The sequence below is a fragment of the Ixodes scapularis genome, unplaced genomic scaffold (assembly GCF_016920785.2).
Source record: "Ixodes scapularis isolate PalLabHiFi unplaced genomic scaffold, ASM1692078v2 PGA_scaffold3__209_contigs__length_174095766, whole genome shotgun sequence".
In the NCBI taxonomy this organism is placed as follows: Eukaryota; Metazoa; Arthropoda; class Arachnida; order Ixodida; family Ixodidae; genus Ixodes; species Ixodes scapularis.
The window spans coordinates 795,497-812,126 of NW_024609868.1; the positions used below are offsets into that span (position 1 = coordinate 795,497).

At 49.7% G+C, this 16,630-nt stretch overlaps 1 pseudogene; it reads right to left on the minus strand.

Annotated features, from left to right (window-relative positions):
- Window positions 1-1,918: 1,918 nt before the first annotated feature.
- Window positions 1,919-3,593, minus strand: LOC121837074 (annotated as a pseudogene).
- Window positions 3,594-16,630: the final 13,037 nt, after the last annotated feature.

Genomic DNA, 16,630 nt, shown 5'->3' on the forward strand with positions numbered 1-16,630 from the left:
TGACATATGCTTATACAACTTGTACACCGCTTTAATGTTTAAAAATTTTCAACCCAGCATTTTATGTTTAGAGGCCAGCATACGCTCGTTTATTGCTTCGGAAAGCGAGCAAAGCATCCGCCATAAGCGCGAACACTGGAGATTGCACGGGCCAGAAGCTCTTTGTTTACGAAGTGAACTGGGTTCTGAAGGTCGCACAGCTCAGTATACGTCACATGCGCGGCACATGGCGCACATGTTCGTTGATTCCGAAAGGGAGCAAAGCGTGCGCCGTACGAAGCCTTTTTCTACCTACGACCATGCATGTCTAGTGCATAATCTGACAACTCATACAGACTCGCGTCTGAAGGCTCAATTTTGTGTAGCGAAGTTTAACATCGAAATTCTCGATGCAAATATCTATTACAATACACCATGGTGTATTGTAATGCATCGACATCAAGCTTCATCCGACAAACAAGCGATGGACGCCGCCGAAGCCGTTACATGATGTCAAGGCGTCAGTAGCGTAAGCGGTATGGTCCTTAGTGTGTTCCATGGACCAAGCGGTGTTGACAAGGACAATGGGCGGTTATCGATGGTAAACATTTCTTGTCGAAGATGATCTCGTTCATCTGTATACCTTTGGCAGTTCATGAGTATGTGTTATGCGTCTTTTATTTCGTCACATGTGCTACACAAAGGCGAGGTAACTTGTCGTATTCGATGTAAAAAATGTGGTCTAAAAGAAACACCCAATCGAAGTCTGTGTATCAGGGTTTCAGAAGCTCTTGAAGTATGCCTCGGCGTCCAACATTTTGTGTTAGGATCAATCCATTCGAGACGGGACTTCTGAGGAAAACAACCATTTCGTCGTTTACCCTGAGACTGGTTTTTTTTTTTTTGAAGAGCAGAAGTAACAGAAAAAACAGACAGGTCTCAAACTCAGCTACACGTTTATTTCAACAACCTCCTCTTATATAGTTCGTTCTCGTCGTCATCAACCAATCACATACGACTTGTCCTTTGCACCGTGACTTTACAGGTTCCACTCAATCACAAAAGAAGCGGACACTCCCAACGTTTCCAAGTGAAAAGGTTCTAGCAGAAGATATGCCTCACAAAGACTTCAAACAACTCTTTTGTGTCCTCACAATAAACCGGACAACAGCCCACAACAACATCCTACTCAAAACTGGTCACCTCCAAAATTATAGAAAACAGACAATACACACCAGTACACACCACAGACAATACACACCAAAAAAGCCTTTCAGAATAAAAAAAAACAAAACAAAAAAACTTAAAACTAAAAAAATTGCTTGCAGCGGTTCCCTATTTGCATGGAAGGTTGACTAATGCAATTTCCCAACGATCTAATCCTAATTGTTTCTCTTACCACCCTTTTAACATCGTTGCTTTCCTTAACAACTACATCCGTTCCAGACCAATCCGTTGTGCAGTTTCTACACTCCTCCAGATACTTAGCCAACCCCGATTTTGCTGCATTATTTTCAACATTCCTTTTGTGTTCTGCTAAACGATCGTTCAAACACCGAGAGGTTTGGCCTACATACTTAAAACCACACGCCAAAGGAACCTCATACACCACGCCTACGCTACACGGCACCGACTTTTCCCTATGCGCCTTCTGACAGCCCCTCTGAACCGTTTCAAAAGGTGTCAATCTATCTAACCTAAAATCCGTGCTGAATACGACATCCACGCCATATTTTTTTTGCACATGCTCTAAGATTGTGGGACACCTCGTGAAAATACGGAATCACAGCGTACCTATTCCTGATTTCTTGCGTCTTCCCCTTTTTCTCCCTGCACTGCAGGGCAATCTGCCTTTTGATGTACTCTTCCCCATATCCTGCCATTACCAGTCTTTCCTACTGTTTTTTTAGTGCCTCCGGTCCGAAATGCATGCATGATCTCACCAAAGCATTACTAATCAAAGATCTGACTACCCCGGCTTTTACATTTTTCGAGTGACAGCTACTCTTTGACAGAACTGGTTTTGGGTTTTCCTTCCCATACTCCCAACAAAGACCTCGTTCCAAATGTCAACGCAGGTCGAGAAATTGCAGGACCTCGCCCCTTGGCCTCTCTAACGTGAATCTCAACTCTGGCGCCGCTGACCTTACTACTTGTTCTAAAACTTGGTCCAATCCTTCCTGAACAGAGCAAACTAAAATATCATCCACAAACCTTTTCACAAAACACTTTGGAGACAACTCTTCTACCTTGTCATACACTTGCTGTTCCACCGTGTTTAAGTAAATTTCCGCTAACAAAGGCGCTACAGACGAACCTATACAGACTCCCTCTTTTTGCACAAAATTGCGAGCTTCGTATTCCAATACCGTTGACTTTAAATAAAGGTCTAGCACCGAAAGAAAACTATCCACCGCCATTCCTGTTCCTGATTGAAACTCAATAAGGTTCCCTTCCAAGGGGATCCTCACTTTATTCATTAGTCTGCTTTTCTCTAAAGAGTAATATAGGTTCTTGATGTCCATGGAGAATACCGCGCACTTCCTTCCGTGAAACTTTTCCATTACTTCAATCAACTCACTAGAGTTCTTTAAGGCAATTGACTTCTCCAAATTAGCTAACTTCAAACCCCGCAGTAAGAAGCATGAGACCACCTTCTGCCACGTCCCATTTTCGTTAACAACGGTACGTAAGGGCATTTCAATCTTATGATCCTTCAAAAAGAATTTAAGGTTGAGCGTTGAACGCAACGGTTTCAAAACGCTTTTCGCTACCTCTTCCATGCTTTCCTCCTGAAAAACCTTGCAAATGCTCTTCCTCAGCTTCCCGATATTGCCCTTCCATTCATTAAACAATGATCCCAACGCTTCCTCCGACTTCTTCTGAAAGGCCTGTACAGGCAAAACTGCAAACCTTCCTGTTCTATCTGTCTGCAACAGTTTTAACGAACTCCTTTCTAACTCTTGTTTCACCGCTCTCACATCCTTGAAATTCCTCCTATCGATGGGATACGCGTTTCCCATCAATTTTTCCATACGCCCTGCCGCATCTTCGACAAACGCAAGTTTCTCCTCACTATCCACAACCCTGGCGATTGACTGTATGTCAGAAAACACGCCGATTCTAGACGGCTTAACGTTTACACAGTACTTCGGATTTCTACCCAAGATCTCCTCCAATTTCTTTGACACCACTACATTTTCCGGGTTAATTATACAATGCTGTTGTTTACAATTTCCTGTCCCCTGTACACACTTATTTACTTCTGCCCCCCGAGAATTCCACAACTTAAAACTGTCCAAAACATGCCTTCTTTTGACATACCATGCACGGTCGAAATGTGTCCTCATGACGGCGCTCCAAAGATGGTAGTCTCCATGCCTCCTGAAGTTCTTTCCGAGAAGAAGATTTCAGAGTCTGTCACAGGCGCTGCGGATGTCTTGAACCCGTTGACCTGTTCCAGACCTGTAGGCTTTGATGACCTTCCTCTTGTCCTTCAACGGTATCCCGGAGGCGGCCAGTTGTTTGAAGAATAGCGGGTCCACATACTTTTTCCACAGACACATCCCGAAGAACGCAACGTCGGCTTCCAACTCCGCCATCCGACGTCCCATCTTGTCCAGTGCTTCTGAGGAGCGTTTCTAAAACAAGTAGCCAGGGATCTTTGCCCCAATGTCCTTGTCAGCAAATTTAATGAGTCTTCTTATGTAAAAGTAGTTGCAGTCTTGGCATTTAGATTGTGAGCATTTTCGGCTGCCAGATCGATCACTTCATTTCCCTAAATGCCACAGCGATCAGGGAATAATTGAAATTTAATTTTATGCCCACTTTTAGCATCTTTCGAAAGGTGGAAACAAATATTAATGGCGATACATGAACTTGTTGGTGATATATATTTTGTTAACGTAGCAGCTTAGGCGAGTTGGTTGCTCATATTAACACACACTACAACGAACGAATTAATCGTCAGTTGTTTATACAGCAGGAGATTAGTCTGCCTGTACTACAGCGCGCTACTGCAACAGTACACTCACTCCTTACACACGAAAACGAAAGAAAACATTCAAACGAACCGCGCTGACTGACAACTCGTTTTTATATATTTTGTCTTCTTCTACGTCTGGAACTACCGAGTTTTCTGAATCACGCGCACCAATCTCATAGACGCCTAGAAAATTGTTTTCTTTTTCTGTCAGGTTCAAATATGGTGAACTGATAATGTTTTTATAATTCCTGACGATGTGTTTGGCTTCAAAAATTTCTCGAGTTGTATAAACTCGAGAGACCCGTGACTCTGGTGTATTGCGGCCAGGCGTCGAACAGGTTCGACGTGCCTTGTGCCAGTCTCGAGCAGCGGCTCTGCAACATGGTTAGCATCCTTTCCATGCATCCCGTGATCGCGCTCTCCAACATGCTTTTCGTCACGATGCTAGCCTTGCGTGCCTCTCTTCTCCCTCGCGCCGTGACGCGCGCCCTCCGCTTCAGTGGCGGTGGCGCCGACTCACTACCGTCAGACTCCGCGAAGATCTTCTCCTCCGAAGTGTGCAGAACCTCTACTCGAGCAGCCTGCTGTGTCTGCTGCATTGGTCGGCTTTGGACCGACTGTCCGGGCATCTATCTATCAGTTGCTGCAGCTTCCTCTCGAATTCTCTCGCCTGAGCTCTTCTCTCGTTCTCCTCCAACCGCCTAAGGAATTCCCCATTCTGTCTTTTGAGTTCCTCAATCATTTTCTCACAGTTCTTATCGCATTTGTCCCCTCGCCTGCTCTCCAGCTGTGGGAAATCGTCGTTTTTTCTAGCTGTGTGGTCAACCCATCGAGGCCGGCTGCCTCGACCGCTTTCCAGCGTTGATGCTTCGTGCTGGGTATGCTGCGTCTTTTGCCTGGTGTCGGCGTTCCACGTCACTTGTTGGTTTCCACTGGCGTTCTTCTCTCTCACGTGTAGAGGTGGGGGCCCCGGCTTAAGCCTTCTTTTACACTCCTTGCTCGCCGTCTTATGTGACTGGTCACATATCTTGCATCTGGGTTGACATTCATGGCCCTCTGGGTTCACCTTTTCCCCGCATCTTGGACACTGGTTTGTGTCCGGGTGTGGGCAGACGTCCTGTCAGTGGCCTACTTCGCCGCAGGCTTTGCAGTACTGCACATACCTCCTGTGCGGTCTGCACCGTGTGTATGCACTGCCCACCTTCACATAGAAGGGCACGTGGGGCCCCTGAAAGGTTAGCAGCGCCGAGTTGGACTTTCCTAGCATTCTTGCGCGCATTCTGTTGTGTCCTTTCGCGGACAGTAGTTCCATCAGCTCCCGCTCACACGTCTCTGCCTCGATTCCGTGTACCACTCCTCTCACTGTTCCGGGTATTGGTTTGAGGTATGGTAGAAGGTCGTAGGCTGCAGCTGGACCTTTGTAACCTCATGGAGTTTCAATGCAAAGTCTTCGCTCGCCGTGCTTGCCACGATTAGATTTTGTGCCCACTGCGTCTGGATTGTCACGTGTGCGTAGAACTCCTTGGTTGGTATTACGCTTGCCATCGCCAGGCCTTGCGATATGGCTCGGTCCGTCCATGATGCCACCTTCATCCCTGCCCTCGGCCTGAAGACGACCTCGTCCTCCGGGAGTGGGGGAAGCCTTCTCCATCTCTGGGAAACTCCAGCACCTCCCCTCGATCGTTGGTCGTTGGTAGCTTGCCCCATTGATCCCGCCGCGTCGGCTCTCTTCTTCTCTTTTTCAACGTTCCTGCGATCGTTGAGGATTGTAACCCACAGACCGTTTTGGTCCAGGGTCCTGCCGCTGTCCTCATCGAACTCCGCGGTCACTTTCTCCGCGTCTTTGTCTTCTTCGTCCCGCATGTCGATTTCATTAGATATCCTTTCCGCTGCAATTTGCGTCATCTTTGTTCATACGCGCCGCGCCTAACGGGTGTTCTCCCGGTCAGACCTAAGGTTAGGTTCAACGTTAGCTGCTCTCGGCCACACAGGTGTTGACGCCTGTTCGTTTCACGAGGCTTAGCTTTTCTTCCCAGTGGTGCGACTTCAAGAGGAAAAATTTGGTTTTGAAAATCTACTCACAGGAATAAATGAGGTATCCCTCGATTCTGCTTCTCTTGAAGAGTTCGCTGGTACCATGATTTTGGAAGAAATTCGAATAAATCCGCAATAATTGCCGCAAATCGCGGGAGCCCATGTCGAGCCTGAGAGCCGACATGGGCTCCCGCCACGAGAGTCCACGGTGTGGAGACGTCTGCATACGAACACCTATCCGTGTCCGGCTTTACTAAATCGGTGGTACCCGGACAGGTACACGGGCGCGTGCAAACTCTGTGGGCAGAGGGCGAACTTGAAACACATGGTGTGGGAGTGTAGTAACATAGACAGGGGCGCTTGCGCGAATAAATTACTCACGCAGCTCAGAGATGAAGAGAGCTGGGAGACCACTCTGCTCAGCTCGAACCCTCGGGTCCAGGAAGACTTAGTCCGACTGGCCGAAGACGCCGCCAGGGTCCAGGGGATCCTGGCCGTCGTCTGAGAGGGGGTAAGGGGGAACCTTAGTGGGCTCTTCACCACTTCCTAATTCCTTTTTCGGGCACCAATAAAGTTGCACTGACTGACTGACTGACTGAGTTGATGGCAGGTGATCCTCGCTCCGACAATTACGGCAGTGTGTGCCCAGCTGGTCAGAGTTAGCTCTGGTGCTGTCGCTTCAAAGTCCTTGAGCGAAAACAAATCGGCGACATGAAAGCTACCAAAAGGCTGACGTGACCACTCAGGCGAGCGAAAACAAATCGGCGACATGAAAGCTACCAAAAGGCTGACGTGACCACTCAGGCGAATCAGAGGCAAAGAAATTAAGAAGGATGACAAAGCGAATGAATGGAAATTTAATTTAATTTAATTTAAGTAAATCTTGCGTCTGTCTATAATACATCGGCGCTTAGGCTTTTGCCTTCAAGTTGTCTTAGGGATAACATGAAAGACCCTGTTATGTTCAGAGCAGTCATCGAATCTGTGAAGAGAGGCCAACTGGTTCTACCTGTTGTTTTTTTTAATGACGTAGAGAACTGACTGCAAAATAGGAAAAAGTTCTGTATTAGCTGAGCTTCTTTTGTGTAAAAGTAAGAAAGTTTTTTTTGTTTTTTTTTTGTTTCTTTTAGATGGAATTATAAAAGTTCTTGCCGATGATAAATTGCTTTTGACCCATCCGCGCAGACTTGCGGTAACGTCATATGGGGATTCAGAGAGCATTGAACGTGTCATTTGCTTCAACGTGTTTTGGTGTAGCGTCGATTTTTTCTCAATTCCAGGTACTGATGTAGAAATATTTGCAGAGTACAGTGTCCAAAGCGCAGCTGGAGATGGGAGGGCAAACTTTGCGGTAATTATATCTGTATTGGCCATTATTATCTTATGCCCACTGCAAAACGTCCTCCGACGGATAGTTGAAACGGGTGGGTGATCGTGATGTCGCGTGAAAAGGCGAATGAAATGGCATAGAGTTTCCCGTTGGCGTAGAATGGGTATTGTGAGAGCGTGAGCTTCTGTAACCAGCAGGGAACATTCTGCGGCACTTGGTAGTCTTAAACAGAATCAGAGACTGCGGGCTATCAGTTATTTGAGGCGCGTCTGAAGGGTCAGAGAAAGCCCACAAAATGCTGGACGAGAATATGAAAGGGACTGTGTAACGAGTGCTCCATGGAGACTTAAAAGTGCTTTCGAAGAGTTAACCTATCTAGTTCCCCAACAGCAGCGTAAGATATTGACGAATGGCGCTATCTTTCCTTCTAAAAATTTTACATGAGTAGCCCAAGACAGGTTCCGATGAGTGTACACCCCCACGAAACGATGAATCAATGGCAAAGGTTTCCCGCCAAGCGTGAGTTCAAAGTTATTGAGACTTGGCCATGTAAATGGAAGGATCGCGAAATGTCTCAGGAGGACTTACCTCGTTCAGTGAGCGTTTGGACAGGCCGGAGCAGAGAACGCGAGAAGTCTCGGATGGCCATGCTCTCACGGCCGCGGAACGGCACACCTCCCCGTTCTAGTGCACCCTGCCGTTCGAGTCGAGAACCTCAACGACTAAACGGTCTACGGAAAGGTACGCCCTACTGCCAAGCGAAAATAGTCCGAACTTCAAAAACAAATAGGTTGTGGGTGTTACACTGGTCGTTACGGGGCTAACCCAGGTGACAACAATATGTTCTAGATAAGTGGCGCCAATATTCTCAATATCGTATTTATGTGGGAAAATGTTACGAAGCGGTTGCGAGTCTACTTTGGACGCAATAGTGACTTATGCAAAAAAAGCGCAAACACCGCTCTATTTATTTATTTATTTATTTTCATACTCTCAAGGCCCGGAGGCTCTAAAGAGAGGAGTGGGTGATACAGATGGAATCGTTGGCAAGCTTCTTGAAGTATGTGGCGTCCTCGATGGACACGATGGAGGCAGGGAGGTGGTTCCATTCGTTAGATGTTCTTGGAATAAAAGAGTCAAAATAGATGTTCGTATGACATGTCGGCGTGCCAACCTTACACTGGTGATCGTGGCGAGGTGACACATATGACAGATGAAGAAGTAGTTGATCTTTTAGAATTGGGTTAGAATAATAGACTTTATGGAAAAGACAAAGACGAAAGTATTTACGGCGTAAAGCAAGGTCAGGTAAGTCCAAAGTTGTCTTCATTGATGAAACACTAGCAGCACGAGAATAATTAGAAAGGATAAAACGGGCTGCTCGGTTCTGGACTGATTCGAGAATGTGTGATAATGTTACATGTCCCGGATCCCAAACGGAACAGGCGTATTCGAGTTTTGGCCTGACTAAGGTTTTATATAATTGCAGTCTGACGAGAAGATTAGTGGATCGAAAGTGGCGGCGCAAAAACCCAAGCATACGATTAGCATTATTAGAGACATAGTCGACGTGCATGTTCCAGGAAAGGTTATGAGTTACGTGAATACCAAGATACTTGTATGAAGCAACAGCATCTAATGGTATATCATTAAGGATGTATATGGCAGGGTCAGTGTTTTGAGAGAGTCGGGAAACACGCATGCTTTTACATTTAGTAACGTTACGCTTCATTAGGGATTCAGCGCACCAAGAAGAAACTACGTCGAGGTCTGACTGTAGTATAGCACGCTCTTGGGCATTAGTAATTACGCGATAAAGTACACAATCATCCGCGAACAATTTAATAGAGGAGAAAATTTGCGATGGGAGGTCTTTAATGTAGACTAAAAACAAGGGAGGCCCCAGGACAGATCCCTGTGGTACCCCGGACGTTACAGGAGTAGTAGAAGAATTATGCCCATTGACAGAAACATATTGTGAGCGGTTAGATAAAAAACATTTAATCCAGCCCAAGATGTTAGGATCAATATTAAGTTTACTCAGTTTCAAGAGAAGTAGGTCGTGCGAGACAGAATCGAAAGCCTTAGCAAAATCTAAGAAAATGCAGTCAACTATTTGCCCGGCATCAATAGCGACCAACAGGTCATTAGTAAACGATACGAGCTGTGTTTCACAAGGAAAAAATTTTCAGAACCCGTGTTGACAATTAGTAAAAAAAGAATTGGACTCGAGAAAGGCAACAAGGTGAGAGTAAATGATATGTTCAAGTAATTTACACGGCACACTAGTCAATGATATGGGCCTGTAGTTAAATGGGGAGTGAGCAGTACCTGATTTATGCAAATGAACCACCTTCCCTACCTTCCAATCGTTGGGCAACGTGCAACACTGTAAAGACTGTGAAAAAATTTTGGAAAGAATCAAAGATGAATAGGTGGCGGTGCTCTTCAGGAACTTTGAATAGATTCCGTCAATCCCAGCACACGCGGAAATTTTAAGCTTCTGGATTAAACAGTCGACACCAAATGAATCTATACTAACAGGAAACATAGGGCTATAATTAGGGCTGAAAACAATTGGATAACAGGTAGGAGTCGTGTGGGAAAAATAAGAAGCAAACACATCGTTTAGGACGTTGCAACAATCGTTTAGATCTACAGGAACATTGCTCGCATCACAAAGCTCAACCGCACTGGATCTACTACCGCTGACCACGCTCCAAAACCTTCGTGGGTTATCGTGTAAAAGGGAAAAAAGTGTACACTGATAAAACTCCTGCTTTGATTGCGCGACAGCTTGTTTATACTCCGTATCAGCAGCTTCGTAAGCGTGCCAGCGCTCTGCACATTTTGTTAATTTTGCGCGCCGAAATAACCGTTTCTTTTTATTTCGCAGACGCTTAAGGCGTGCGTATAACCAAGGTGCCTGTGAATTAGAGCGGATGCGCTTCAGAGGGATGTACTGGTCAGTTAGGTCACTCACCTTTTGCTTGAAGAGATATTAATTTTCTTCAACCGTTTGCGTATAAAAACGTGAGATGTAATGAGTTAGAAACGTGTTTAATTCATTATTAATTGAAACAAAATCGGCATTTTTGTAGTCACGAATAATCTTAAATGCTTTATATTGCCGCGCGCAAGGCTGAGAAAGCAACGCTCGGTCACGGTCCTCCAGAAAGTTCCCGTTTATTCATGTACCGCACGTAACTTCTATCATTTATCCCTGCATTTGTTTTCTAGAAAGTGCGTGTTCATTCTCGCCCCGATCACGCGACGCTCGAACCGCTTTCGCCGAATTTCGAGATAGCGACGCACTCTAGATAAGAGGCCGACCGCGACCTTGTCGAGTCAGTCTCGCCCCAGCGCTCGATCCTGTGGTTTCGCCGAATTCGACGCCCGCGACGCTCTGTTATTATTCTTTGTACCCCTTTTATTTTTGGCACAAGTTCGCCACATTAAACGTTTATTTCTTTCTGTTTATTTATTGTTTTTGGTCACCACCCGTGACATTTTGGTGGAGGTGCGGGGTATCGCATTCTATGCCCATAAAGCGTACCCCTCCGAAGACATCCCGGCCAAGTGAGGTGCTCAGCCCCGGAAGGCTACCCTTCGCAGAGGACGCCGACGGCCGAGCAAGCCGCCGTACCAAAGTCCAACTCCCGGGATCCGGACCCCTGCTGCAGAACCCGAAGAAGAACATCCCTACGATGACCACCCCGCCCGTCGTCGTCCTGCCCGTCGCTCCGCGGACGCCTACTCCCTTCCTCGGCGGGACCTACGAGGACGTCGAAGACTGGATCGACCAGTACGAGCGCGTGGCTCGCCACAACGGGTGGAGTGACGAACAGCGCCTGCAGAACCTTTATTTCTCGCTTGAAGGAACTGCAAGGCGCTGGTTCGAAAACCACGAAGCTTCCTTGACTTCGTGGGAGCTTTTCAAGAACGAGCTGACGCGCACGTTCGCAAATCAACACCGAAGAGAGAGGGCCGAAGATTTGCTGCAATCCAGGACCCAGGGCCCCAATGAGAGCGTCACCAGTTTCGTGGAAGACGTCCTGCGCCTGAGGTCCCGCGCCGACCCTCAGGCCAGCGATGAAAAGAAGCTGCGTATCCTGATGCGCGGCGTGAAGGACGACATTTTCGGTGGGCTCGTACGCAACCCACCGACGACCATTCAAGGATTTGTAACCGAAGCGACGAACATCGAGCGTGCTCTGCAAGCCCGAGCAAGCCACTACCAGAGGCTACCCGGCGTCATCGCGGTTCCGCCGTCCGCTTGCGACCTTGGCTCCAGCATCCCAGGCATTCGCGAGATCATTCGCGACGTCGTCCGGGAGGAGCTGCGAAAGCTGCTACCCGCCGCTGACCGACCAGCTTCGCTCTCCATCGCTGAGGTCGTGCGGGAAGAGGTGCAGAGAGCCATTCAACCAGAGGCCCCCATCAGCGCAGCAGTCCCCGAAGAACCCGCGCTAACTTACGCCGCAGTGGCCCGACGGCCACCGCCTCCTCCTCGAGCCTATGTCGCGCCGCCCCGACGTCAGTCTCCTGCGCCGCAGCACGACCGACGCCGCGACGACCAGCCCCAGTACGCCAGCCAGGAGCCCCGTGCACCCCGGAAGACCGATGTGTGGCGAACGCCCCATCGACGCCCTCTGTGCTTCCACTGCGGGGAGGCAGACGACACCTACCGCCGATGCCCATACCGTCGACTCGGTCTACGCGGGTTCCACCCAAACGACCCGCGCCCCCGGTATGGTGAACGCCCTCGGGAGATCGACGAGTACCTGCGACGACCTCAGTCTCCCGAGCCTGCGTCCCGCCGAGAGTTCCGATCGCCCTCGCCACGACGTCCAGCCTCGCCGATGCACCGACCCCGACGTGAAAGCCTGTCGCCCCTCGCTCCACACCGGGGAAACTAGGCGCGGCAACCCCTGGAGGTGGAGTTGCCGAAGACGACCGACGTAAAGAGCCTCCACGAACGACGGAGCGCTCCCACTCTCCCGACGCTACGCATCACAACGACGCTCCTGCTTCGGTGTCCAACAACTTAAACGTTGTTATCGACGGCCTCGACTCATCGGCACTCGTGGACACCGGAGCAGACTACTCAGTCTTGAGTGGGAGGCTCTCTCGCCGCCTGCGAAAAGTCATGACGCCGTGGGATGGACCCCAAATACGAACCGCCGGAGGACATCTCATCACGCCGGTCGGGAGATGCACTGCTCGCGTCGAGATCCACGGTGAAACGTGCCCTGTGAAGTTCGTCGTTCTGCAAGACTGTTCGAGGGACGTTATCCTCGGAATGGACTTTCTCTGCGAGTATGGCACCGTCATCGACCTCGCTGCAAACCAGTTGACGCTTCGAAAGCCCGTCGTGCCGCCGGAGGAGATCAACACGACGTCCACCGCGATCCGAGTTATCGCCGACCATGTGAAACTACCGCCGCGGTCGAGTGTTTTCATCACCGTTATAACCGACGCAGCCTTGCACGGTGAAGCTCTTCTGGAAGGCAGCGTCCAACTGATCCTCGAAAAAGGAATTGGTGTCGCAAGAGGCGTGACGGATCTCCAAGAAAGACGTACAACTGTTCTTGTGACGAACTTTCGAGAAGAGCCGCAGCGCCTAACGAAGGGTACCACCGTGGGCCACATCGAGGAGCTTCAGGCGCCAGCCGTGGTCACCGCAATCTCCGAGGAAACCTCGTCGCCACAGCAGAAGAGCACGACGCCGCCGCCGCTCGACATCGACCCCGAACTCCCAGCTACGAAGCGCCGGCAACTGGTTGATCTCCTTGCCGAATACAGTGACTGTTTTGCCACGACATCGAAGATTCGCCAAACACCAATGGCGAAACATCGCATTGTTACCGACGACGACGCACTTCCTGTCCACCAGTCGCCGTATCGAGTCTCCTTAAAGGAAAGGAAAGTGATTCAAGATCAAGTCCAGGAGATGCTCGACGACGACATCATTCAACCCTCAAGGAGCCCATGGGCGTCCCCAGTCGTCCTTGTAAAGAAGAAGGACGGAACCCTGCGGTTCTGCGTGGACTATCGTCGACTGAACGCCGTGACAAAGAAGGACGTCTATCCGCTCCCCCGCATCGACGATACGTTAGACCGACTGCGCCACTCCCGATATTTTTCGTCGATGGACCTGAAGAGTGGTTATTGGCAGATTGAAGTCGACGAACGTGACCGGGAGAAAACTGCCTTCGTCACTCCCGACGGACTATACGAATTTAAAGTGATGCCGTTCTGTCTTTGTACAGCACCAGCCACCTTCCAGCGCGTCATGGACACCGTGCTCGCAGGTCTGAAATGACAGAGCTGTCTCGTCTACCTGGACGATGTCGTGGTATTTTCACGAGATTTCGACGAACACCTCAGACGACTTCGAGCCGTGCTTCAAGCCATCAAGACCGCCGGCCTGTCACTTAAGCCAACAAAGTGTCGGTTCGCCTATGGGGAACTAAAGTTCCTTGGCCACGTCGTGAACAACAAGGGTGTTCTACCTGACCCCGAGAAGACCCGCGCCGTAGCTGCATTTACGCCGCCGTCTGACAAGAAGGCCGTGAGAAGATTTCTTGGACTCTGTGCCTACTACAGGCGCTTTGTTCGAGACTTCACCAAGCTATCCGCACCGCTGACACACTTCACGAAGGACGCCGTAAAGTTCGAGTGGACAGAAGAACACCAGAGGTCATTCGACGAGCTCAAACGAAGACTCCAGACGCCCCCGATTCTTGGCCATTTCGACCAGTTTGCTGAAACCGAGATCCACACCGACGCCAGTAACACCGGACTGGGTGCGGTACTAGTCCAAGTGCAGGACGGAGCCGAGCGAGTTATCGCATACGCAAGTCGGACGCTGTCTAGCGCGGAGAGGAACTACTCAACGACCGAAAAGGAGTGCCTCGCTGTCGTATGGGCAATAACCAAGTTTCGCCCATATTTGTATGGAAGTTCTTTTCGCGTGGTCACAGACCACCACTCACTCTGCTGGCTAGCGAATCTGAAGGACCCCTCCGGTCGCCTCGCTCGGTGGAGCCTACGACTGCAGGAGTTCGACATGACCGTGGTGTACAAGTCCGGCCAGAAGCACAATGACGCTGACTGCCTGTCAAGGGCCCCAGTCGAGGCCGGTCCTGCCTGCACCAAAGAGGACGACGATGAGTGTTTCCTCGGCGCTCTGGATGTCAGCGACATGGCAGCACTCCAACGAGACGACCCTGAGCTGCGAGCACTCATCGAGCACCTAGAGGGACAAGGAAGCGCCGTTCCCCGCGGTTTTGTACGAACACTGCCAACCTTCTCCATCCGACAAGGCGTACTGTACAAGGAGAACTTCAGCGACAACAACACGGCGTGGCTGTTGGTGATCCCTTGCAGTCTTCGAGAAGAAATTTTTCAAGCCTGCCACGATGACCCGACGGCGGGACACCTTGGTTACAGCAGGACTCTTGCGAGGATACGCGAAAAGTACTACTGGCCCAAGCTTGCGAAGACAGTACACCACTACACCCGATCTTGCCACGAGTGTCAACGACGGAAGAAACCACCGACGAGACCGGCAGGACTTCTTCAGCCTATTGCGCCGCCATCTGCCCCATTCCAGCAAATCGGTATGGACTTACTCGGACCTTTCCCACCGTCGACGCAAGGAAACCGATGGATAATCGTCGCAACCGATTATCTCACGCGGTACGCCGAGACAAAAGCCCTTCCATCAGGAACGGCGGTTGAAGTCGCCAAGTTTTTCATCGAGTCCATTGTCCTCCGGCACGGCGCTCCCGAAGTCCTGATCTCAGACCGTGGATCATCATTCATGGCCCAGCTGACGCAAGAAGTCCTTCGTCTCAGCCACACCAGCCATCGTCGCACCACGGCGTACCACCCGCAGACCAACGGGCTGACGGAAAGACTCAACAAAACCATCGCCGACATGATCTCCATGTACGTCGACGTGGAGCACAAGACATGGGACGAGGTGTTGCCGTACGCCACATTTGCCTACAACACGGCCGTACAAGAGACCACCGGAGTGACACCCTTTCAACTGGTGCATGGGCGCAAAGTAACGACCATGCTGGACGCGATGCTACCCCATGAGCCAGCTGACATTGAGAGCGACGACGCCCAGGTGGTTGCTCAACGGGCCGAAGAAGTCCGCCAGCTCGCCCGACTCCTGATTCAAGACCAGCAACGCGTCGACGCGGGCCGCTACAACCTTCGTCGCAGGGACGTCCACTTCCAGCCCGGAGACAGGGTGTGGGTTTGGACGCCCATCCGTCGCCGCGGCCTCAGTGAGAAACTGCTGAAACGGTACTTTGGACCATACAAGGTACTTCGTCGCCTCGGCGAGCTGAACTACGAGGTGATGCCCGACGGAACACGAACATCGTCACGCCGCCCACCACGACCTGAGGTCGTCCACGTCGTGCGCCTGAAGCCGTACTACGCTCGATAGGACTGTGGACCTTTTGTGCTCCAAAAGACTCTTTAGTTTATCGTTCTTTTTTTTATTTTGATTTGTTTTACACTGCATCGGGGCGATGCACTTTTAAAGGGGGGAGTAATGCCGCGCGCAAGGCTGAGAAAGCAACGCTCGGTCACGGTCCTCCAGAAAGTTCCCGTTTATTCATGTACCGCACGTAACTTCTATCATTTATCCCTGCATTTGTTTTCTAGAAAGTGCGTGTTCATTCTCGCCCCGATCACGCGACGCTCGAACCGCTTTCGCCGAATTTCGAGATAGCGACGCACTCTAGATAAGAGGCCGACCGCGACCTTGTCGAGTCAGTCTCGCCCCAGCGCTCGATCCTGTGGTTTCGCCCAATTCGACGCCCGCGACGCTCTGTTATTATTCTTTGTACCCCTTTTATTTTTGGCACAAGTTCGCCATATTAAACGTTTATTTCTTTCTGTTTATTTATTGTTTTTGGTCACCACCCGTGACAATATGAGGAAGCAGATGCCTGCAGGTCAAACTGGATAACACAATGGTCACTTAAACCTGGTAAATACATTAAGGGAGACACAAGCTCAGGGGTTGTAGTGAGAATGAGGTCTAATACATTGGAAGAATGAGATGAACATCGTGTAGGCTCTTGTACAAGTTGCTTTAAATAAAAATCAAGACAAAGGCTTAGAAACGAAAGAGCCTCTAATGAGTGATCATTTATTGTGGGGGTGTCACTTTTCCAGTTAATTGTGGGAAAATTAAAATCCCCCAGAAGAAGCAAAGACGAAGAAGGAAACCGTACTACCAATCTATTTAAAACATCGTGAAGCTCAGAGCA